The 23,974-nt window shown below is 40.7% G+C and overlaps 1 protein-coding gene across 1 annotated transcript in view; it reads right to left on the bottom strand.

Moving 5' to 3' along the window:
• Nucleotides 1-22,879, bottom strand: part of TBL1XR1 (transducin (beta)-like 1 X-linked receptor 1) — a 165,579-nt gene extending 142,700 nt beyond the window's left edge. The window contains exon 1 of the mRNA XM_006892190.1: nt 22,757-22,879. The gene's annotated coding sequence lies outside the window, so the exon portion shown is untranslated. The remainder of the gene's footprint in view (nt 1-22,756) is intronic.
• Nucleotides 22,880-23,974: the final 1,095 nt, after the last annotated feature.

The following is a 23,974-nucleotide window of genomic DNA, read 5'->3' as shown; positions in this document are numbered from 1 at the left end:
AGATTGGTGGGTTTTTTTCCTTATGCTAAAGCTATTTTAATATATGGTTCCTTGTTGCTACTGTCGTGTGCCATCCAGCTGGAACCTGAACCACCTCACAGCAGATCTTCCAGGGGTTTTCATAGGCGCTAGAGGAGAAAACTACTCATCCTTCTCCCTTGGAGCAATTGGTGGATTCCGAGCAGCTTCTTAGCACTAGGACACCAGAGCTCTCTCTGGTTCCTTGAAGTTAAAGTATACTTTAATGTGCATAATTAACCTGTTGATAATCTCTTAACTGTCTTCAATATTAGCTTCCATGAGTTGTCAGTTAGCAGAAGTCATGTTAAACAGAAAACCAAAATAAACAGTATCTACATTTTCATTATGTGTCTCACTGTGAACTGACAAATTCATTTTAAAACCAGCCTATGTATCAGCTCTAGACAAGAACATAGTACATAAAATTATCACCACGTTGTTGCTGTTTACCATAGAGTCAGAACACATAGCTGTCCCTCCAGTGGGTTTTTAAAGGCAGTTAAGAGCACAGGAGGAGAATGCCCATCCTTCTCTGGTGAAAAAGCTAGTGGATTTGAACCAAGTGCCTTTGAGATTGCAGCAGTTTCTTACCACAAGTGCACCAAAGCTCCCTCAATTTTCATTAAAAAAATGGATTTCATACTTAACCAGCTTAGACACCGAAGATCAGAAAGAGTCATTTCTGTTTAAATAATGTTGGTGAGCGCGATAAAGTAAAAAATTATTTACAGCAGGGGAATAAATTACACGAGAGGAGATTGCCCATCTTTCTCTTTCTCCTTTAGAATAATCTGTGGACTTGAACTTCTAGTCTTTGAGTAGGCAGCACAATTCTTAACCACTAGGCTATCAGAGCTCTCTGGCTGATGAAAAAAGTTATCAAATTTGGTTGAAGACACTGTACACAGAATAAAAAGCACAACCTTCTCAAAGGTAAAAGGATATGTATTTGGAGAACTGCCTGCTCAGTAGCCTCCTTATTTACTCAGCTATTCTGTCCACTGCTCTCCCCGGCCTGCTTTTATCAGCATCCATGTGTATGCCCATCTATCTGACACTCTCTCTCACACACACACACACACACACACACACACACACACACACAGTCACTAGGAAAAAATATCATTTTATATGGCCTCTGGCACAGTGGGCACCTTCCCAAACCAAACTGAACGTAACTCTTCAAGAATTTCCCAAATGAAATAGAGAAAAAAGCAGCATAGAAAACATAAGATAAAAACCTGGGTCCACTTTCGAAACAGCTTGCCTCCAGAGCTCAGGTCTTTCATTCATAGGGCCTCTATGAGTCATCTAAGACTCAACAGCACTTAACAACAACAACAACAACAACGAGAGAGCTCTATTGGCTTAGTGGACAGACAGTGATGCTACCAAGCCAAAGGTGGGTCATTTTCATCTGCGGCCCTCAGGCCTGGTTTTAATTGATTTTTGGTCAAACATTCTTCCAAGTGATACCACTATACAGCACTGGTCTGTCCATTTGCTTTACAAAGGTAACTAATGGTCGTTGTGATGCGATGCTAAGCACTGTGACCCTAACATGTCACATGCGATAATGATTACCCATGGTGGACAGTGTTTGGTGGAGCTCCCCGATTAAAACAAGCTTGGAAGCAGGATTAGGCATCCACTTCCGAAACAGCATGCTCCAGAAACTCTATGAACTTGGAGAAAGGATGAAAGTTATACAATTGTTCAGGTCTTCTGTTCAGAGAGTCGCCTACAACTCGATACTTAACAACAACAACAATGGCCAATTTGGCACAAGTATTGCCACCATGGGAAAGATGAAGCAGAACTGTTGACAAGAGATTTCTGGTAGCATTCAAATAAGGCCTGCTGATTCTATAGCCCAGCTGCCTAACGCTTTTCATAATAATTAAGCTGTTCACAGTCACCTTTCGGTTCCATGTGCCAATCAATTACTCTTTTGGACTTCAACTAATTGGAAATACCAAAAAAGCTTTGACCCATATACCAGTTTAAGGAAGCTGATCATGTTTAATCAGACAAGACCACCACAGCAGATGCATGTCAAGGCAAACTAATCTCCCAAATAGTTTATTATAACTGGAAGCATTTCACATTCATTCATCTTACTTTGACTTGACTTTCTTTAACTTAAGGGAACTGATGTATTAACTTCTTTCAGCCCAACACTTACAACTTGAAAAAATGGTTTCTTACTTATCCATTTACTTGGACTTTCATTCTTTTTACCTCTTCTCAGATTGAAGCAAATGCTGTCTGTAAACACAGTCCCTGAAGAAAAGCAAGCAGCAGCAATTCATATATCCACAGGCTTCCAAAGAAAATATCTATTTAAATAAAGGTTCTTCTGACCACCCTGCTTAAATGGTTACCTTTTAATAAATTATTTCTAATACTTTATTATTAGTATTAGCCATTTAAGGCCACTAACTGGTAAAAAAAAAAAACAAAACATTTCTACATTAACAATTTACACCAAACACTAACCTCTTGCTCCTGTCTGAAGTATTGGAGGCAGAATATCAAATAAGACAGAGCCTACACTCTTGCTTTCATGGTGTCAATTCTGGAAAGGCGTTTAAGGTTTAGAATAATCACCAAACCTGTTTCAAGAACTAACTGATAAAGGGAAATAAATCTTATGACTGAAAACAGGTACAGGACAGGTGTGCAATCTAAGATCTGAACAACTAAGAGCCATGTTAGCCTTCTCAAAAGCAAATCAAAAGGCAGAGCAAAACAAGACAGGAACAGCCCAGTCAGAGGGTGCACTGATTTGGACCGGGCTGAGCACACTGAGCAAGTGCAAGGACGCTACCTATGCATTTGAGGTAGTCAGTCAGAGGGCTGGTCATCTGAGGTACAGGGGAGTCTCACTAGCTACACAGAAACACATTTCACTGTTACAGTGTGATGACTGAAAAGCACTAGATGAGAAAAAACAAATAGACATTTACTGACCAACTTATATGGCACCACATAAAATGGTACATCAGAGCAAAGTTTTTCTTTATGCAAGTTAACAAGATTTTAAGGAGAAAAACAAGGCTATGGGAGAGTCTGTGCAACTCTGCAACCAGAACAAAGGCAATTAACAATCCAAATTAAAATGCTAATGAAATACCTACACTATCTGAAGTACTGTAAAAAAGCTTGGTAAGAGATGAGATGCTTAAGACTAATGAATCAGAGACATAGCCAAAAAGGACAATACAATGAGTCCTTCAAAACACTTCCAAGACTGAAAATATGATAAACTATGCCAAAAAGAAGTTGGTGTGAGCTCCCTTCACGGCTTGTCACGTTCAGCTGTGTTGCTGCTGTCAGTACCAGTGTTGTTAGGGTCAGGCCCATAAGGAACACGATGGACATCAACCTAAAACTCTACTCTGTGCTATCTTCCCAATCGCTGCTATGCTTGAGCCCACTGTTGTCATCTCATTTGAGGTCTCTTTTTCACTGACCCTCTACCAAGTATGACATCCTTCTAGCCTAATAACACATCCAAAGCATGTCAGATTTGCCTTGGTATCCTCCAACAAGCATCCTGGCTGCACTTTTTAGTACACTATGAACTCAGCCTCGGAAATTTCTCTCACTGTTGTTATGTTAGAACTAACTGATCACTGGCTGCCCATTTTTTTTCTCCCTCAAAGACACTGGTGGATTAGAACCACCAGAGAAGTATGCCCTTTTAATTACCAGCATAACTCCCTATGGACAACGTCACCAAAGCTAGAGCACTCTGGTTGAAACTTAGTGTAACTTCTTGTTGTTGTTGATCACCTTCGAGTCAAGCATGGCTCATAGTGACCCTAAGAACAAAAGGCTTGAAGCCCCTCTACAACTATTGACATTTATCAAAGGTGTTTCAGAAGTGGATGCCACTCCTGCTCCCAAATGTGTTAACTAAAGGAGGACAAGTCAAAATACAACCCTCCAGACATCAAGCAGAACTGCCGCAGAGTTCTCTCCTAAAGCAGGCGGCCTGCACAGAGTGGTTGGTGTCACAGTTTCTATTCAGTGAGTACCTAAGTGCTTTGACCACTGCATGACCAGAGTTGTCTTATACATGAGTCAGCTGGAGAAAAGTATTATGGCCATGTGCTTGTTGTAATAGCATTAAGTATCTTGTTTTACCTTTCACCTAAGAGTCGACTTGGGCTATGAACACAAATACAGGAACAAAACAAGATTATTCCTCATTCATGCTATCTCATTTACTCTAATGAAATCCATCCTTATGATGAATGCTCATGTCCATTTTTGCAATCCCTTTGTATTCTGAGTGCCTTCCAAACTCATTTCCCAACACTATTTTGGACAGTATTTTCTTGTGATTCCTAAAGGTATCAGCAACTAACTTTCAAAAGTAGTTTACCATGGTTTTCTTCTTAAGTCTGTCTGTATCTGAAAGCACCACTGAAATCTGTCTACCATGCATGACCCTGAGAGTATCTGAAATACTGGTGAAGAACTTTCAAAATCACACTACCATCACCACCACAAACTCACAGATGGGTGGTGGTCTTAAGTATTTTGTTGTTGTGAGCCATTAAATCAGAATCGACTCATAGCTGACCCTCCAGGTGGTTTTCACATCACACAAGAGGAGACTGCCTCCCGCAGAGCAGCTGGTAGACCTGAAGTGCCTGCCTTTAAATTGGCAACGCAATTCCTTAGTCACAGGCCACCAGAGCTCTCTGTATTTCAGCGACACAAAAATCTTGCTAATAAAGAAAAAGAGGTCCCAAGAAGGAAAGTAAATCCAGAGTTTCCCAGGTACTCAAACAAAAGATGCATAATTTAGTCCCAAATCTAACCATCTTTTTCTTTCCCTCACTATCTGCACTGACAAGACTGATAGAGCTCCAAATCATGACCTTTAAATGCTCTACGGTTTGATTATAGATCTATATTTATATATAAATATATAGATATTAATATATGTTTAAATATATATATTTAAGATTATTAACATGCTGTAGCGAGGATGCCTGGCGACACAACTAAGCATTCAGCTGCTAACCAAAAGGTTGGCAGCTTGAACCCACCAGTTCCTCTTCAAAGGAGACAAGATGAGGCTTCTGGAGGATTACTGCCCTGAAATCCAAGGGGGGGGGCAGTTCTACTCCCTTCTACAGTGTGAGTTGTTATAAACCAGAATCAACTCCATGGAAGTGAGTTTGGTATTTTTAGGCTTCAACACACAACTTCTGCTCCCTTCTCCCTGGGAAGAAAGCCACCTGTCCTGTCACTACAAGTTCTTATTTGTAGACAAGTCACTTGCATGTTGATTTGTCAGACCCAATTAACTAGCCAGTCAACTGGCAAAATATACATGTGGGGAGCTTTGGTGGCCTAGTGGCAAGAAGTTGCACTGCAATCCCGAAATCGCATGGTTAGAATCCACCAGATGCTCTGCTGGAGAAGGAGGGGCAATCTCCTCCTATGCCAGTCAGATCCAATTCGACAGTACAAAACAAGAAAAAAATTTAAAAAGAAAAAAACAACAAAAAACCCCACCCATATATTTGTCATCTTGGGAAGTTAAACAAGGCAGACAGATTCAAAGAATATGATGCCACGAAGCTCTGATGGCCTAGTTGCAAGAAGCTGTGCTGCTATGTTTAAGGTGCATGGTTCGAATCCACCAGATGCTCTGGGAAAGAAGGAGCAATCTCCTCCTGTGCCAGCTGGATCAGATTCGATGGTACACACAAGGAAAAGAAATTTTTTTTAAAAAAAATATGATCCCTATAAAAGGGAACAAACCCAACTAAAGAAAGAATTATAAACACTCAAATACAATAAACACTGAGAACTAGAACTATGTAAGAATGTTATATACTAAAAAGTAGACTCCTGTGCACAGACAATCTGAGTAGAAAAAGTGGGGGAACTTGTAAAAGTATTTTCATTACCATATTTAATAGAAGCTGACTTGTTTCATTAATAATAAAAGAGGACAGTGAGAACACTAATCAATAAAATACAATAACCTTCACTTTAAAAACCTGCTAGTTGCATCAACGATATAGATCCTCCCAGAAGAGCCGTGGATGAGCATTAACATTACTGGTAAGTATATTCATTTTCTCCTGGACACAGAGCCTACTAATTGGTCCTAAAAGCCTTCTGAGGTCCCAACTCTTCTCACTATCTCTTAGTTGTTGGAATGGACAGAAAACCTCATAAGCAGTTCCTTACTTCACCTCTACCTTGCATGTGAACTTCTGAGTTGTAAAACAGCCCAGTGGTAGATGGAATTTGCTCCAGGACTTAAGAAGCATAAATGACATAGCTGAGCCTCTACATCTTGTGGTTCCTAACCTGTACACTATAATAGACAAGTGCTAGTCTATAGGCCTTTTATTGTAAGAACCACCTTCCCTCTGTAACTTGATTTGTGCCACTACTAGAACCTCTACTCGGAATATTATTGCTTGTTAATTCTTGACTCATGTACTTTTAGCTTGTTAAATTTGTGTCTTCTAGGTTGCAACACCTCCATGATACATCTTCAAGAATATGAATATGTACGGCTAAGCACAATTAATAACAGTGCATCTAAATTCCAAAATCAATCTCCATAATAATCTATGTGTTTCCTACTGCCAATGGGGCCCTTTAGAGTAGTGAGAGAAGATCTTCACCCTGAAACCCACAACATCCCTTTTCAGCTGGAAGTAGCTAAGAGAATATGCCATCCCCTTTTCCTTATGAATCAGGGTGAAGTCTCTCTCAGGGAGTAGTGTGATAGGGAATGGCAAAGGGCACAGTGACAAAGGAGATTAATCAGAACTGGCTTTGACAAGCACTGTGGCAATTGGACAATTAGAACAGACATGGGGGGGGAGAAGAACGAATTGGGGAGGAGGGTAGAGAAAACAGCGCAACAATGAATGAATGAGAACCCAAAATCTCTGTAAATGTTCATTAAAACTAATTTAATAGTAATTTTAAAAAAAGCTGCTAGAAAGTTCTTAGATCTGTGTGTATATATATACACACATATATACACTTAAATCACAATTCTCTAGTCACTGACTGTAGTTTAAAGTTTTAAAAATGAAAGTTAGATCCTCCCTTGCAGCAAATTCTATTTTCTACAAAGCACATCAACTATCTCCCTTCTGAAAAAGAATCATTTTTCACTTTAGTAGGCATCAAACAGTATAGAGAATTGCTTCCTTTTATCCCCAATCTCACTTCTAAACCTCAGATCTTAGACTGACTGGGGTACTTTCATCTGTAGTTAGAGGCAGACAAACTTGTCCCAGATTCATTCTGACAACATACTGACCCTCTTCTATCTTCCAACGTGTGTCATCACCATTTGTCATCCTTAAATGAAAATCTAATGCCACAGCTAGCTTATTCCGAAAAGCAGAAATACAAGAGAAAGTAGCATTGCTATATTGTTTGGTCAGGAAAGATCAATATTAAAAACCATCATGATTGTAAAAGAAAGGCTGATTTAAAGAAACAAGGCCATGGACTATGCACATCCTTGGTGGTATATGGACTGAAGACACACACTAAGACGAAGAACTAAGGATCAAAAGACAAAAATTCAGTACCTTTCTCAGGTGAAAAGAGCACATAATAAAACTAAAAATAATACATGAATACTAGGGACACATAGACCCAATTCAGATTTCAAGTTTAACCACCATTGTCTTACATTTCTTTCCTTCAGGTTTTACACATACGGCTATGCCTTCTGAGCCTCTTGGTGACAGTGATTAAAGTGTTTGGCTTCTAACAGAAAGGCTGGTGTTTCTAGCCTATCAGAAACTCCTCTGGAGAAACATGTGACAGTTCTACTTAATCCTATAGTGTCCTTACGAGCTAGAACAGGTTTGGCATTTTTGAGGTTTTCCCTTTAAGTCTATGTTGTCCCTAAGCATTTTTGAGGTTTTGCCTTGAAGTCTATGTTGTCCCTAAGCAAAACAAGATTCTGTAGACACTGAAAACTGAGAGGGGGAAAAGGAAAAAAACTATATTAGATTATGAAGCAGAATCCACAAAGAGTATAAAGATGTGGAAATGAATGGATCCCTTTTCCAGCTTTTTATACATACTTCAAATCACTCTAAAAGGTTTAAAATACTACCTACCTGCACTCACTCAATGGCATCAGGTCAGTTCCAAATCATAGCTGATCCTCCATGTGGTTTTCAGAAACTATCAATTCTTTCTCCCTCTCAGCCACTACTAGTAGCTTCAATCTTTGTCACATGCAATCTTTACGTTTAGTGGCCCAACCTGCTCTGTACAGACTTCACCATCAGAGCTCCCCAACTAAGACAGGAATCAAAGTAGAATTTTCAAGCAAGGCAAGATCTGTGCTATGATGCCACTCAGAAAAAAGGTGATTAGTGGTCAAAGATGAGGGTGTCAATTTTAAAGGTGTCACAAAAAGACTTAATTTTCAAATAGTGTTAACTTCTTACAACCTATATGTTATTAAAAAATAAATTAACAGTACAAATAATTTTATCTACTTCTAATGGCATGTAAGAAAATTAGTATGATGGCCATTCCTATGTTGCCAACTCTCTACCAAATGCACTGCCATCATCTTGATCCTGACTCAGAAACCCTGTGAGACAAAACTGTCCACAGTTCCCAGAAGCAAACTGCCTCAAATCACCAACCTTTTGGTTGGCAGCCAAATTATTTAACCACTATGCCACCAGGGCTCCTTCTGTTAATGATAAAGCATCTTTTATTAGAAGCATTCAGGATTTTTAGTCGAGAGCTGTTTATATATTTTCCTCCAAAGACTTACACTTAAATAGAAAGACAGTCTGGTTCTCATTCTGATTATTTAGGTCCATTAACAGTTAATTACTATTCTTCATTTCCTTGAATATTTCCTAAACTCATAAAGTAACTAAATTCACTATTCACAAGTAATAAAATCCATTTAGCTTTTAAAAGCCTAATTTTTAAATGAAAATGTATTTTAAAAAGTCAGTTGATGTTGGGCAGGTATTAAAGCAAGTGAGTACATGTCCTGAAATCAGACTTTCTGTTTTGCACGTGTGTCCTGTGCTATGTCTGTGAAAGTCCATGCCAAAGTTTTCATAAAACATTAACTGTATATTTAAAATGATAGAACCAAGCAGTATTCACTGACAATCAGAGATGATGATTACACAGAAGCAAAGAAGTAAAATGTTCTATTCCTAGGAACAAAAGACAGCATTTTTTTTAAAGTGGTATTGGTGGTTGTTAATTGTCGGGGGTTTTTTTTTGTCAAGTGCCATTTTGTCAGTTTCAACTCATTATGATCCTACGTACAATAGAATACCCTGAAATACTGTTTAGGTGTGACCAAAATGCATGGAAAATATTACTCTAAAACAATGAGCAACAAGCAAATGTGGTACCAGCCCTCTGAAGTGGAAATTCTAACCATCCCATTCTCTGCAGTTGCCACAGGAAGCCATGGTAGCTTTACAGAATGGGTGTCATTTTTCTCTACAGCTGTTACAGTTAACAAAGGCCACCAAACAGAAACACGCAATTCAAATTTTTTCTCTCCTCCTTGTTGTGTGCTGTTGAATCAGATTCGACTGGCACAGGAGATTGTTCTTCTCCAGCAGAGCATCTAGTGGATTTCAACTGAACCCCACAGGGATTGCAGCGCAGCTTCTTGCTGAGCTCCCTAACAAGCAGTACTTAATACTTCCTATGTTTCAGGCCCTATGCAAACTTCTTTACATATCTCCTCATCCAATCAATCTACACAAAGTCTCTGTGGAAAATATACTATATTTTCATTCCCATTTTCAGATGCATAAAACAAAGCCACACACAAGTAAGCAGGAGTTCAAACCAGATATGGCTGGCCCAGAGACTGAGTGCCTCACAATACAACTGCCAAAGTCAAGACTCTGAACATTCCTACCTTGTCCTGCAGATGCTACCTCTCTCTGACATTACTCCTGCTTAAAAGAACTAAATGTGTGACGATGACCACACTGGAAAGTTAAATCCCTTTACCAGTAAATATAACAGCCAATGAACAAATTACAAGTGCAACAACCACAATTACTAAATATCAATCATTCTAATGTATCTGTCTCCTTGCAAAGGGTAATATTTGAAGTCACAAAGGGAGTCCCTTGTTGATGCAAACAGTTAAGCACTAAACTTAAAAAGGCTGATGATTCAAGTCTACCCAGAAAAACCTTAGAAAACAAGCTAGGCCAATTAACTGCTTCAGAAAACTTGGTTTTTCTACAGCACAACAGTTTTACTCAGCACATGGGGTCAAGTGTCAGAATCTACTTGGTGTTAAGGTCTTAACCCCTTGGTATGATTGATACAAATGTCAAAACCCATAGTTACACAATATCCACTACTATTTAGAAAACTAATTATTCAAATCAACTACAATACTATGAAAATGCAATTTCGTCTAGTTGTCAGATATTCTTTTTGTTGTTATGTGCCATTAAAGTCGCTTGCAACTCACAGCAACCCTATGTACAAAACCCCTAACCCCTGCTCTATCCTGTGCCAATCTTATTGTCTCTGACACACATACCCATTACCCCAGTCACTGAATCAATCCATCTCATCGAGGGTCTTCCTCTCATGTTGTCCCTCCACCTTCCCAAGCATGAAGTCCCTCTCCAAGTGCTCATCATTCCTTGCAACATGTCCAAAGTATATCAAATGGAGCATCAGAATCCTTACCTCCAAGGATCAGTCTGGTTTCACCCTCTCCAGAAGGAATCTGTACAGCAGTCCATGATATATTCAATACTCTTCTCCAGAGTTCAACAGCATCAATTCTCTATCATCCCAAGTCACTGTCCAGCTTTCTGACGTAAAGCAGGTTAATTGTCAAACCACAGACCTTTGAAATTAGTATCTTGGACAAACAAAATTACCTTCTAAAGAGTCCCTGAGCTATTTTCCAATAATCAACCTTGGACTGCTGCTGTTGTATTGTGCCATGGAGGCAGAAACAACCCATGGCTAACGTACTAGTAGGTTTTCAGAGACAGTAAATCGCACAGGAGGAGACTGCCCATCCTTCTCCATGGAGCAAGCAATGAATTTCATTTGTGTGCCTTTGGGATTGCAATAAGCTTCTTACCAGTAGGCCATCAGAGCTCCCTACTAGATTTCAGTGAGCTAACTTCCAATTATCAACCTTGGCTAGTTAATCAAAGGTCATCATTTCAGAATCAGAATATTCTAACTGGTCTAAAGACTCAGTCATGAGACAGATCCAACAAATCCTTTTCACATGTTATTAGCCAGTTTAACCCTGGCACCTAATCGGAGAAGAGCGAGCATGTATCTATTGAAAATCCACAGTTCCAGCTCTTAAAAGAACTGACTGAAACTCACCAGAGAAACTTCTACCTAAAACTCACCGGAGAAACTTCTGCCTAAAATGAAAAGAATCAGGAATTCCTAACGGAATGTCTTAATTCTGTACAATTGTTTGTTTTGGTTGGGTTGGGGGTTGGTTTTTTATTTATCTGAATGGGTAATAAAACTATATAAACATATACCCAGTGTTGAGGAGCCAATTCCAACTCAAAGCCACTCTCTACTGCATTTCTGAGCCTGTAAAGTCTTAAAAATGGGCAGCTGGTAGGTATGAACTGTTGACCCTCTGGTTAGCAGGGCAATACCCTACAGCAGCGTTCCTTAATAAAAACATAGTGCTATGCACCGTTAAAGACAGAACTGACTTCTAGCTTATCCTTTAGCAGGTTTTCAGAGACTAAATCCCAAGGAGCAGATTGCAGCCCTCGTCTCTCCAAGTAGCTGCTCGATTTGAACTGCGTGCCTTTGAGTTGGTAGTTCAACTCCTTACCTACCAGCCTAAGAGCTCCCTTAATAAAAACATGTACATTTAAAATGGCTCAAAGTATTACACAAGAAAATAAAACTCTTCCACATCTGAACACGATTCTCCCCCAACTACACCCCCAAAGCCACTGTCTTTCTGCAGTCTCTAAACATGCACATATACTTGTGTATACTACACACACATCCCACATGCATCTCATCCTTTCCATTTTCTTCTCCCTTTTTAACCAAAGTGAGACTTCTGTCCTCTCACATTATCATTTCAGCTCTACCCAATTAGCCTGGTCAAATAAGAGAAAAACATGAAACACCTTTCTGTAACCTATGAAGTGTAACCTATTGTCAGTTAAAAGTAATCACCAAAATATGCTATTACTATAATTTGTCTCGTGAACGGTTTATGCTAAAATCTACCCTTTAAATACTAACAAAGTTGTCAGTAAAATCTAAATTCTGTACAAGAATTCAAATAAACTATCTTTTACCAAGTATCCTGATGACCTTGATGGGTAGAACCTAAGAAAGTTGAAGGTCAAAGGCATAAACCAAATAAGGGCCTGCCAGTTTTGTACAGAATCAGGGAAACTACTGGTTACCAGTGACTTTCTCCTAACTCCACTTTGCAATCTCACACACATGCTCACTAAGGATGCTAAAAAAACACCCATCAGTTTACTAGAGAAAAAATTTAATCATTTTAAAACACATTGTTTTGAATGAATATAAAAAGTACCAAATACTGCTACACTTATTAAAAAAATAAACACATTTCTCATGAGTAACTCTTAACAGCTCTCCATCAGGTTTCCAACACAGTATCTTTAGGACGAGAGATTGTCCATCTTTCTTTATTAAAGAAGTTGGTGGATTAAAACTACTGACTTTCAGCAGTCTTCATGAACTGTAGAGATTTACAATTACAAACCTTGTGTTAAAACTCACACATTCATAATAAAGCCTCTCCCATAAAAAGATGGGGCTAGTAAAAGGTATTAAGTAAATCAGAAAATGTCTGTTTATCTTCATTTGAGTTCAGAAACTCAAAGCAGATGACCCAACTGTTTTATAAGGTGTGTTAATATCATCTGGTGCCCAGAAAAAAACAAATAGAACATTAGTGAACACTGTACTCAACAAGTCTGATCAAATTAGGAGAAAGACATGAAACACCTTTCTGTAACCTACAAAGTGTGCTATAATAGTAGTTAAAGGTAATCACCAAAATACAGTATTACTATAATTTGTCTGCCAAGATGTTTGTTTATGCTGAAATCAAGTGTTTTCCAAACTGTTCTGTTATTGTAAGGCTGTGTTTTTAATCCTTAAATACTCTAAACAAGCAAATATCCAAGTAAATTCAACAGGGAGGGAGTAGTGGGGTGGGCTGGGGGGGTGCTGAAAAACAAAGTTAAGACAGTAAATGGTAAGTATACAATTTTAATGCAGAAACTGACTGTACAAGTAATTTCTTGAATGAATGAGCAAACTTTTTTTTTCATCCCATCCTCTTCCTACATTTATAGAAACTAAACATCTTCCCATACAACTATGGTTTTGCAAAATATAATAAATTTATTTGCTTAACATTGGATCCACATTAAATTGCTACATACCATTCAAACAAGTATCTAGAAAGAACAAAAAACAGAGCATCCCCTTCTAAAATGAGTAATTTAACATCCTTTTTTCACTTCTTTACAATGTTCCACCTTTCAGTGGATGGCAGGAAATGAGGAAGAAAAGTTCCAATACTACTTTTGGTCTTAGACATTGAGAAAGCTGGTAAATGTAGAATTCCTAAAAAGTGAAATATCTCCCATTTTTAAAGTACTTGTGAGAGAGGAGCCTAAGAAATAAGAGAGGAATGCCTCTGTATCCAAAGGGCTTAGAGGGGCTAAAACTTCGTAAGGCAACTCCCCTAACTTTCCTAAACTGAGACTAACATCTGCTTCTGTTTCTGTAAATTCCTACAGTTGTTCTGAACTATCAATGAGAGAACTCTGTAAACTCCCACCAAATGCTTTGAAACCACATATGAGCAAATCCCATGACTCTTCCTTTGTCTACTTCCCTATAAAAAGCCCAGGACAAAGTAGTTCAGGGTGCTTGGCCATTTCTGCCCAACAGTCTTGCCTACATTCCACCAGCAAATAAAGCCCTTCCTCTCTAAAACACAGGTATTCAAGTGATTCTTTCTCTCCCTCGTGTATTGACTTCCCACAACACTTCGTGTACACTTTTTTTTTTCCAATTTTTGAGAGCCCAGTGTACAACTTGATGCGAAAAATTATTCTACTAAGATCCCGGAAGGACTTTTCTCTGATCCTTGCTCCTCTGCTTCTACTACATTAAAAAAAAACTTTCGATAAACAAAAGTAAACAGGTTACTCAGTTTAAATATTTTATACTTATTCTTCTGCACTCGTTCTTCAAACCAATTCATTAATCTAAGAGTTTTCCTTAATCTTTTCCAGTTTATTGACTTTACTGACCTTCAAGGATGACTCTTTTAACACAGTATTAGTTCTAATGCTTACAGCTTGAAAGTCTAACCACTCTGAAAATAAGCTACTCAACTTTGTATGTCTCAAAAAGCATACTCTAAATATTAAATTCATGTTTATTAAAAACCTCAAAAAAGCTATTTAAAAACTCAAAAAGCTATAAATCAGATTAGCTACCATTAAAATTAGTCAATTTTTCTCAGCTGGAAGACAGCCGTATCATAAAGATGTACTGAAAAGAGTTGGTTATGATATTCTTCTAATTTTAATCTATTAATAATATACACGAGATATCTATGTTCTTGTCGACGATACATACAGACTGTGGAGTCAGAACAGGCTCACACCATGTTTTCAGCTGCCGTAAATCACATGGGAGGAGACTGACCATCTTTTTCCCTCGGAGAAACTGGTAGATTCAAAATGCCTACCTTTGGGTTGGCAGCACAATTCCTTATTCATTAGGTCGGTCGCTAGAGCATCCTGAGATATACCTATAGTGAATATTAACTGCAATGACTCAAGTGGTAAAAATGGAGAGAGAGAGCTAGACACAAGAACACCGCTGACTACTTGGAGGGAGGGGCAGAGGAGGGAAGGGCAGAGGAGGGAAGGAATAACAAGAAAGATTTTAAGTCCAAAATTTTAAACTTTCATTTCACTGACAACTTTACCCATTGTGGATGACAAATGAAGTTCACACGTATAGCAACACGTATAGAACAGAGTAGTGTTGCCTCTAAAGTTTCCAAGGAAGTAGTCTTTTTGGACACATAGTCACATCTTTCTCCAAAAGAAGACCTTGGTGAATTTTGATCTACTGACCCGATTAGCTTGTCAAGCACTTAGAACTCTGTGCCACTAAGCTGTCTCCAGTCATCTGTATAAACAGATAAAGTCAACTTCCACTAGAACTGTCAATCCCCAGCTAATGTAAGATTTTCTCCAATCCTGTGGCTTTTAGTCCAGGATTAACCCATCAATCTGTTGCTATATAGTCAATTCCACGTCATGGTAACCTTCTATTGGGCTTCTGAGGCTCTAAATCTCTCCTGCAGGAAACTGTCCACCTATCTTCCTGGGAGCAGCTAGTGGATTCAAACTACTAATCTTTAGTAGCCCAAAATATTAACCAGTGTACCCTCATACCTTTTTACTCCAGAACTAAAGTTTTTTTAAAAAAACTTCACTGTAATCAGGTCTGTTCCAATTCACAGCTGACCCTCCAATGAATTACTAAGGCTGTAAATTCCTACACTATCCGTCTCTCTCCTGCAGTGCTGCTTTATTTGAACTGCTAGACACACCAGTCTTTAGGTCAGCAACACCTAACTCCCTAGATTACACAGCCACATCTCCTTAACCCAGGATTTTCTATTACTGTTGTGGAGTGGAGTCGGAATCAACCCTTACTCAGCTGACCTTCTAGCAATTTTTTGGAGTCGGTAAATCAGAGAAATAACTCAAAATGGGAGTCACTGATAGATTCGAACTGTCAAAGGAACAGCACGGCTCCCAGTAAGAGGACAAAACCATCAATCCTTAAATTTTAAGGACACTTTTTTCTCTTGTCAGCATAAATAGAGTAAAAATTCAATTTAACAGTTAAACGTGAGCATACCAAACCCTTCTGCCATCACATCAATTCTGATTCATAGCAACTCTTCAGGACAGAGCAAAATGTGATTATTAAAAAGCAGTTTGTGTCACATCAACAATAATAAAAGTGGCTGTCATTGTTTTTTTTTCACATGGAGACAATATTGTTTGATTTCTTGTTACAAAAATTTAAAATATTGCTAAATACTGTAAGGAAAGGTGTTTTCCTTGAAAACAATGCATATATTTAGTTGAAGCCACTAAATCCACTAAAGTTCTGGCTTTGTAGTGTTCATAAATGTAATGCAATCACAGAGAAGTGATAGATAGCCCGAGTCAGCTTGTCCACAAATAACAGAAAGACTGAAAGGAAAGGCTATAACGGGGGGGGGGGGCGCAGGGAGGACCCCAAGGACAGGGAACAGCATGTTCAATGCAGTAACGAGCATGGTAAAACTGCAGCACAGTGCTGGAGAGGTGCGCTACAGGACTGGTTAGGGAAGAATGAAAAATAAAGTTGAATTAGGAAGCATGGAGCCAGACTAAGGCACATGAACTCAATCCAGTTGACAACAGGAAGTCATTATGGGTTCTCCAGCACAGCAGAACTGACAGAATAAACCCAGTTGTTGTTAAGTGTGGTAGAGTTGCAGGCAACTTATAGCGACCCTATGAAGGAAAGTCCTCAACACTTGTGTGTCTTTCATCCTCTCTCCAGGTTCATAGGGTTTCCGGAGGCAAGCTATTATAGAAATGAATGCCACTCCTGCTTCCAAGCTTGTTTAATCAGGGAGCCCCACCAAACACTGTCTGCCTGGGTACCATTATCGCATTTGATACATCAGCGTCACAGTGTTCAGCCTCAAAGCAACCGCAAGTTACCGCTGTATGGCAAGTGGACACACCAGGGCTATATGACCTGGAGGAATGTTTGAACAAAACCCAGTATTTTCCCTGTAAATGTTCATTAAAACTAATAAAATTTAAAAAAAAAACCAGTGTCTTAAATATAGAACATTGTTGGTAGTTGCAGAAGGGGAAACCAAGTTGCTATCTTGAAGACAAGGAAGGTTCGTTTCACATACTTTGGGCATGTGGCCTTGAAGAAGGACTGACAGGCAGAGGGGCAGTGCAGGAGAGGAACACCAGATGAGATGGATTGACATGGTAACTGGGGCAACTGGATTAGGTGTATCAGAGTCAGTAGGACTGGCTCAGGATAGGGCAGGGTTCAAAGTTGTTGTACATATGGTTGCATGAGTCGCAGGAAACTCCGCACGTACCATCTTCTTCCAAGACATGTTTGTTTGTTATTCTGACAGTCTATGGTATAGTCAAAGCTGTTGTTAGGTTCCATAGAGGAGAGTTTGACTCACAGCAACCCTATGAACAAAAGAACTGAAACCAATTCTGTCTGGTGCCATCCTCACATCCCGACTACTCCTTAAATGCCTCCTCTGTCCCTTAACTACATGTGCATCGGTTTCCTCATTGAGAAATCAGGTTATCAATTACCTAAATTGTCCACAGTACCTGTCAAAGCACTTTAATAATCCTGATATAAAAAAATGTGGCAATAGGAGTTAACATCAAAAAAGTGTTAAAACTAGAAAGTGAAAATAACAGTTTCACAGTTATTTCAGAGGAATGAAACAAATACTCCATTTTGACAGCTGCTAAATACATGGAAGGAGAGAACAGGTCAAAGCTAGAAAATGTAACTTACACAGGTTAATTAGTCACATCAACTTAAGAGAGTTGATCCTAAGTACTGCTGGATCCACCTTCCAAAAATGGCTCAAGCCCAAATGACAGAGAAGCAACAAAGGCATGCAAAAGAAACATCCTGTACCTACATAATCATGTGACACTTGATACTGTTCCTGTTTAGTGCTAAAATTCAAGCTCATCCTTCATGGTGTGTGAAAGCCTTACAGCACAGGCTCAAGAGCAAATTAATTAGGCTAAATTTATTTCAGACGAAGTCTAAACTATCAAATGCTTTTATGAGCAGTCCTACTTATGACGAACTGATGATTATCAGAATCTATACTCCAAAGGGTTTCCAATGGCTATGACCTTCTGGAAATACATCATCAAGCTTTTCTCTTGAGGGTTTTTGTCATTTTTTCTTGTACAGCTCACGGAGTCAGAACCAACCCATAGCCGACCCTGCAGAAAGTTTTCAGAGACAGTAACTTGCACTGCAGGAGACTGTCCATCTTTCTCTAGCGAAGGAGCTAGTGGATTCGAACTATGTACCTTAGGCTTGGCAGAAGTTCCTTTCCTCTAAGCCACCCAAACTCCCAGGTAGATGTGTCTGGACAGATTCAAATCCCCAAGCACCAGTTGCTCCTGAGGGCTTAATTATTTGTACCACTCAGACACTGACTCCTTATATGAAGTTGTTACATGCTTTTAAGTTAGAACCAACTCATAATTGACCCTCCAACGGATTTTCAGAGGCTGTAAACCACACAAGAACTATCCTGTTTCCCTCAAGGAGCACTAGTAGATTTGAACCATCAGGCCACCAGAGCTGTTTGCTGATAAGTGTATCCCACTAAAATAAATAAAGAGAACTCTGGTGGCCTAGTGGGTAAGGAAACATGCTGCCAAACCAAAGGTAGGCAGTTTGAACCTACCAGCTACTATGAGGGCTCTCCCCATCTCCTCCTGCACAACTTACAGTCTCTGAAAACACACTACAGGGTTCTTTCTTGAGCTCAGTGAGCTCACATTTGAAAAAAATAAAGAAAGCCATAGAATTGAAGAAAAAATTCAAAACTAAATGCATCATCATGAACAGCTTATACTTAACAGTCAACCATGCTTCCAAAAAGCTCATAAACATTAATTTAAAAATTTTTCACAATCTATAAAATTTGTCTGTCCCTCACAATACAGGAAATTTAGGTACAAAAACTACTCTCCCAAGATCACACAAGCTATAAGGAGTGTTACCGATGATGTTTGTCATCAAGTTGATAGCCACTCACTGCTTGACCTTTCAGCAGGATTTAGAGGCAGTAAATAGAGCAGGAGGAGAATATTCTATATTCTATTTCTTCCTTCTTAACTGTACGCCTATAACTAACCACATCACTTTTATCAAAGAGCAGTTAACAGATTTTCTTTTTCTGGTTTTTTTTCCGACTAACAGATTTCTTGTTACTGCTAGCTGTATCTTGAGAGGCTATTTCAACAGCAGCTGACAAGAAAATGGCATTTTATTCAATAGTTTTAAGCAGTTAAGCACAAGAAGTTTTAAGTCCAGAGTCCTATGAACGTCATTTATCATACAATCATATGACCCAATTAAATATGTCCAACTATAAAAACATAAGCTTTATTACAAACAAGTTTTTACAGGGATATCTACAACTAAAACTAACAAAACAGCTGGAGAAAATTGGCAAACAGTCATCTTGAAATATGGGTTTTAAGGCTCAGCCAAACTAAGGACTGCAGTCCAGTAGATAGATAAATTTGATTGGACAAATTAAGTAAATTAACTCTGCACCTCTATCCAACACAGTCCTCACAACCTCAAAGGGTTGACCCTACCCTGTGCATGACAATGTGCCCCTTTTCCAAAGGATGGCCTAATGGGTAAAGAGGGTTGTGCTGCCACCTAAAAGGCAAGCAGTTCAGTTTTGGGGAAGGGTAGAGGGGACAATCTCCTCCCATGCAATTTAAGCCTTGAAAATCTGCTGGAGGCTTGGTTTTAGTGTTGTATGTTTTATACCTGTGGTAATAAAAACATTTAATGATCTGCCTAGTGCAAGCTCTCTGGTATCAACTCTCACAAAACTGTTTTTCTTTTTCCTTTAAAAACTTAAGTTGCTGTTAATGTTAAGTATCACCACAGTAGTCTCCAACCTGCCCTTACCAGTTCTTTACCGAACAATTCTGGACTCCTCGCCCTTCTGCACTTGGGAAGATATGGGCACAAAGTACATGTTAATGCTCTCTCTCCCTCCCTTTTGATATTTAATGCCTTTTTAATGTCAATGTTATATATGAAATGACATAAATTCCCATGGAAGTCTTAAAATGCCAGTGTTTCTGCTGTATCTAACTGATCACTCACATATTCTTTATATAAATAACACTAAAGCAAATAAAACCCAACAAATTATCCCTAACGTAATCAAAATGTGTCAAGTCAGAAATTTTCTGTAGTAATAAGATAATAAATTAAAAAAAAGCTTCCTTTGTCAACTACTCAAGACATGACTTATATTCCACTACTATAAATGAACAGATGGTTTTTATTCAACAGGTTGTCCTCCAAAAGGGTCTATTAATCCCATCTCCTTTTAACAAGTAGCTCATTTCAATTAAGCTCCTCCTGCACGGTCTACTATCTTGAAAAGTTCCCAGTACATATGAAGCAGTTATTTCTTATTCTCTTAGCAGTCATGTTACCATAACCATGTCAAAACCTTAGTCAGGTGCAAAGAATAAATAAAAGCACCAAAAAGATTCCTGACATATCAAAAAAGTTACTAAACTATTGAACACTTATTTGGAATAGGCAAGGCATCCACCTACAATCTTCCCAAAAGGCCACGCCATTTGCCACCAGGGTCTCCCAAATAAATAATCAAAAAGAATCTATGGGGGGGGGAAATACATAAAGTTACAATAGCTATGCAGTAATTCTTAAGCCATACACAAATCACTTTAAGTTCCTGAACAGTAAGAAAAACTTCCTCTACATATTTTTATTTCCCCATACAAATGTAGTATTTTTTCCCGTAACAGTCCTAAACTTAACTACTCTAACACTAAAAATAAAAACAAAACTTATTTATGAAGCTAACGATTGTCATTACGTACATCACATGGTGCAGGGTAGCAGAATCAGTTTTCATTAAAAAAAAAAAAACACCACAAACCAACGCTCCAAACAACCAGGAAAACCATCATTTAAGAGGAAAAGTGAAGAGCACGTAGCAAACGCAGGCCTCCCTGCTCTCAGCCATTCTTTAGCTCTCGGCCACCCCTCCTCCACAGGGAGCTATTTCTAGAACTCTCCACGATAATTCAGGCGGCTTGCTAGAAACTCCCATGATAAAATCCAACAGAAACTCTGTGTTCACGGAGACAAAGCTGCCCTACACTTCCCTAATCTAGAAAGTCAGGATGGTGAGAACAGTTCCAAGAATTCAAAACTAAGATACACTCCAGCGCTGCGTCTTATTTAGCAAAAACTAAAATCCAATCACTGGATCTCCAAGTGTGACTAGGATATTTATCCCAAGTCGTTTTAGAGAAGTAGCTGAAAACACGAGGGCCTAATCTTATCCAATCTGGAGTCTTTAGAGAGAAAAAAAAGGGGGGGAAGTTTAAGGAAGATGATTACTTAATTATACAGCTAAAGGAGAAGGGTAGATAAAACCATTCAGACTAAAAATAACCCATCATTTCACTCACCATATTTTATTAACAAGCTTGTTTGGATTAGCATAAGGTTCTTGTTTGGAAAACAAAAATACCAACAGTAAACTTCCCTAAATCATCCACAAATTACACAGGTCCTAATGCAGGTAGGTGATGTCTGACCAATTCAAGACTTAAAACACTGAGAAAATTCAACTTTTAGTTGGTCTTGGTCCCAACACTTCTCAGATTACAATATTCTACGGAGTATTATTAGTAAGTAACCAAACAAAGGGAACATTTTTTTCCCCAAAAAAAGCTTTACCAGTCCTAAATTTTACACTGAAGTACACCATTTTCACAACACAATCTCGGTTGGCCAGTGAGAAGATATGCCTATTTCAGCAAATTAGGAACTTCCAAAAATGGTGACTATGCTAGCACATGCAGTTTCCCCCCAAGCGGTCAGCCAGGATTCCTCTCTCACTTAAATAAAAGTAGACTAAAAAAAAAAAAAAAAAAAAGACCTCGGTGGCAAAGAGGAAGTTACCAAAGAAACCACTCGCACAACGTGGCCTTCACAGTCAATCTCCTACCACCCAAAACTTACCAGGAAGCAGGCAATAACTTTGCCAATTGTACACTTCTGGGCCCAATATCAAAGAGGCACCCTCAAATCGCCCCTTAAGACGCTAAAAAGCACGAAGTTCCAAAGAAACACGTCCCAGGAGGAAGGCCCCGCGGCTGGCGCGCCCTTCCCCCGGCCTGCGCCCCCGCCCAGGACCCGCGGCCCCAACAGCCGCCTGCAGTCCCCCGCAGTCCGGCCGGGGGGCGCCCGCAGGGCCAGGGCCGCCTGGGGAGGGGACAGCTTCCCATTGCCGCCCGACATGGAACAAAATAACATACACCCGAGGAGCCTTGGCCTCGGCTAAAAATAGGCTATAAAGGAGTCGGCCTCGTGATGGCTCCTTGATTCAATTTGCTGCAAATTCGTTCCTGCGGGCCTCCCCCACCAGACACAAAAAGGGGGTGTAAATGCACGAAGGGTGGAAGGAGGGGGAGAAGGCCCAGGTGGACATTTTTTGGGATAACATAATCAGGGTGAGGATTTCCCGAGATCCGGAGAGGGTCGGGGGTGGGCAGGTACTCGAGCACTGCAAAGAAGTCCGAGCGAGGGGAAAAGGAGGGGGTGGGGGCACCCTAAATGCCCTTCCTGCCCCTCCCCCACCGAAGCCCCAGCTCCCCGAAGGGCCAAGTTGAAAAATGCATGTGCCTCGGGCGCCCATCCCCCCGCCGCCCGGCGCCCACCGTCTGCCACCGCCTGCGCCCCCCGCCCCGGCCTGCGACCGCCCCCACCCTGGGGTCCGGCCCTCGCTTCTTACCTGGACACCGTGGCCTCCAACGCCGCTCCCCCCTCCCGGGAATGGAGGCACAAGGAAATTACCCTCACCGCCGCCGCCTCCAACCACCCCCAAAATAACCCCTCCGGGGGGTGAGAAGCAATTATAACCCCAGCGAACGGAGGGCGCGGGTCCCCAGGTGGCGAGCGGAGGTGCTCCCGCCGCGGGGGGAGGGGCGGGGGCGCACGCGGCCGGCAGCGAGGGGGGGGAGGCGCGCGCGGGGGAAGGGCGCGAGCGGGGAGAGGAATTGAGGCAGAAGGTAAAAGCTGTTACTAAGGGAAAGAGCCAAACGGTTCGGAGCAGCCAACGGCTCAGACACTCAACACTGGGGAGAGACAAGAGAGGACCAGCCAGGCACAAATGAGCTCTCGAGGCCCGCGGCGGCGGCGGCCGCGCAGCAAAACAAACCCGAGCGGCCTGCGCCAGGCGGGCGGGCAGGCGGGCGCGCGGGGGAGGGGCCAGCGGGGGAGGGGCGCCGCGGACGCGGGGAGGAGGCGGCGGTGAGGGTGAAGCGAGGTGGGGGCAGGGTGGGCCTTCGCTCGCCTCTCATCGCTCCCCTCCCCACCAGCTGCTTCGGCGCTGGGGGCTGGGCGTGTGCAGCGCATTCTTTTGAAAATAAATAAAGACCCGCAGGCTCTCCGAGGCGCCCCTCCCCCACCGCTGCGCGCTGCCTGGGTGCTGGGCGATTAGGGTGTTGGCCGCGCAGCCCAGGCCCGAGTGGGGCCGGGGAGGCCCTGCTGCGGCCAGTGTGGAGCTGCCGGTGAACTTGACGGGGAGACCGGCGGGGCTCTCCTGGTGTAGAGAGGCCTGTCCTCGCAGCTCCGAGTCTGTTCGGCCAGCGCGTGGTAGAGGCCGCTGGCAGCCGTGGACATCTGTTTGTGTAAAACCTGTAAACACCTTTGTGTGCATAAATATGTTTCTCAGGAGCTTACCTGAAAATGCGGTTTATTGGTGTAATAAGTCATTTTTAAATACATTCCATCTACAGCATCAGACCTAGACAGAAAAAACACTCAAAAGATTTTGACACTAAACACAAAGCTGTAATTCATGGCCAGATGTATTGTGAAACATGGTGATAGCTATCTTCTGGTGGGCCTATGTAAAAATACTTGGTCAATCAGTTCTCATTTCACAAAAATAAAATAATGCAACTAGATGTTTACTAAATACGTAACCTCCACAGCGGCCTCGATAGTA

Source organism: Elephantulus edwardii, unplaced genomic scaffold (assembly GCF_000299155.1).
Source record: "Elephantulus edwardii isolate Elephantulus edwardi_28Jun2011 unplaced genomic scaffold, EleEdw1.0 scaffold00112, whole genome shotgun sequence".
In the NCBI taxonomy this organism is placed as follows: domain Eukaryota; kingdom Metazoa; phylum Chordata; class Mammalia; order Macroscelidea; family Macroscelididae; genus Elephantulus; species Elephantulus edwardii.
Note: the sequence above shows the minus strand (reverse complement) of the source record. Positions and strands in the feature narration are given on the sequence as shown.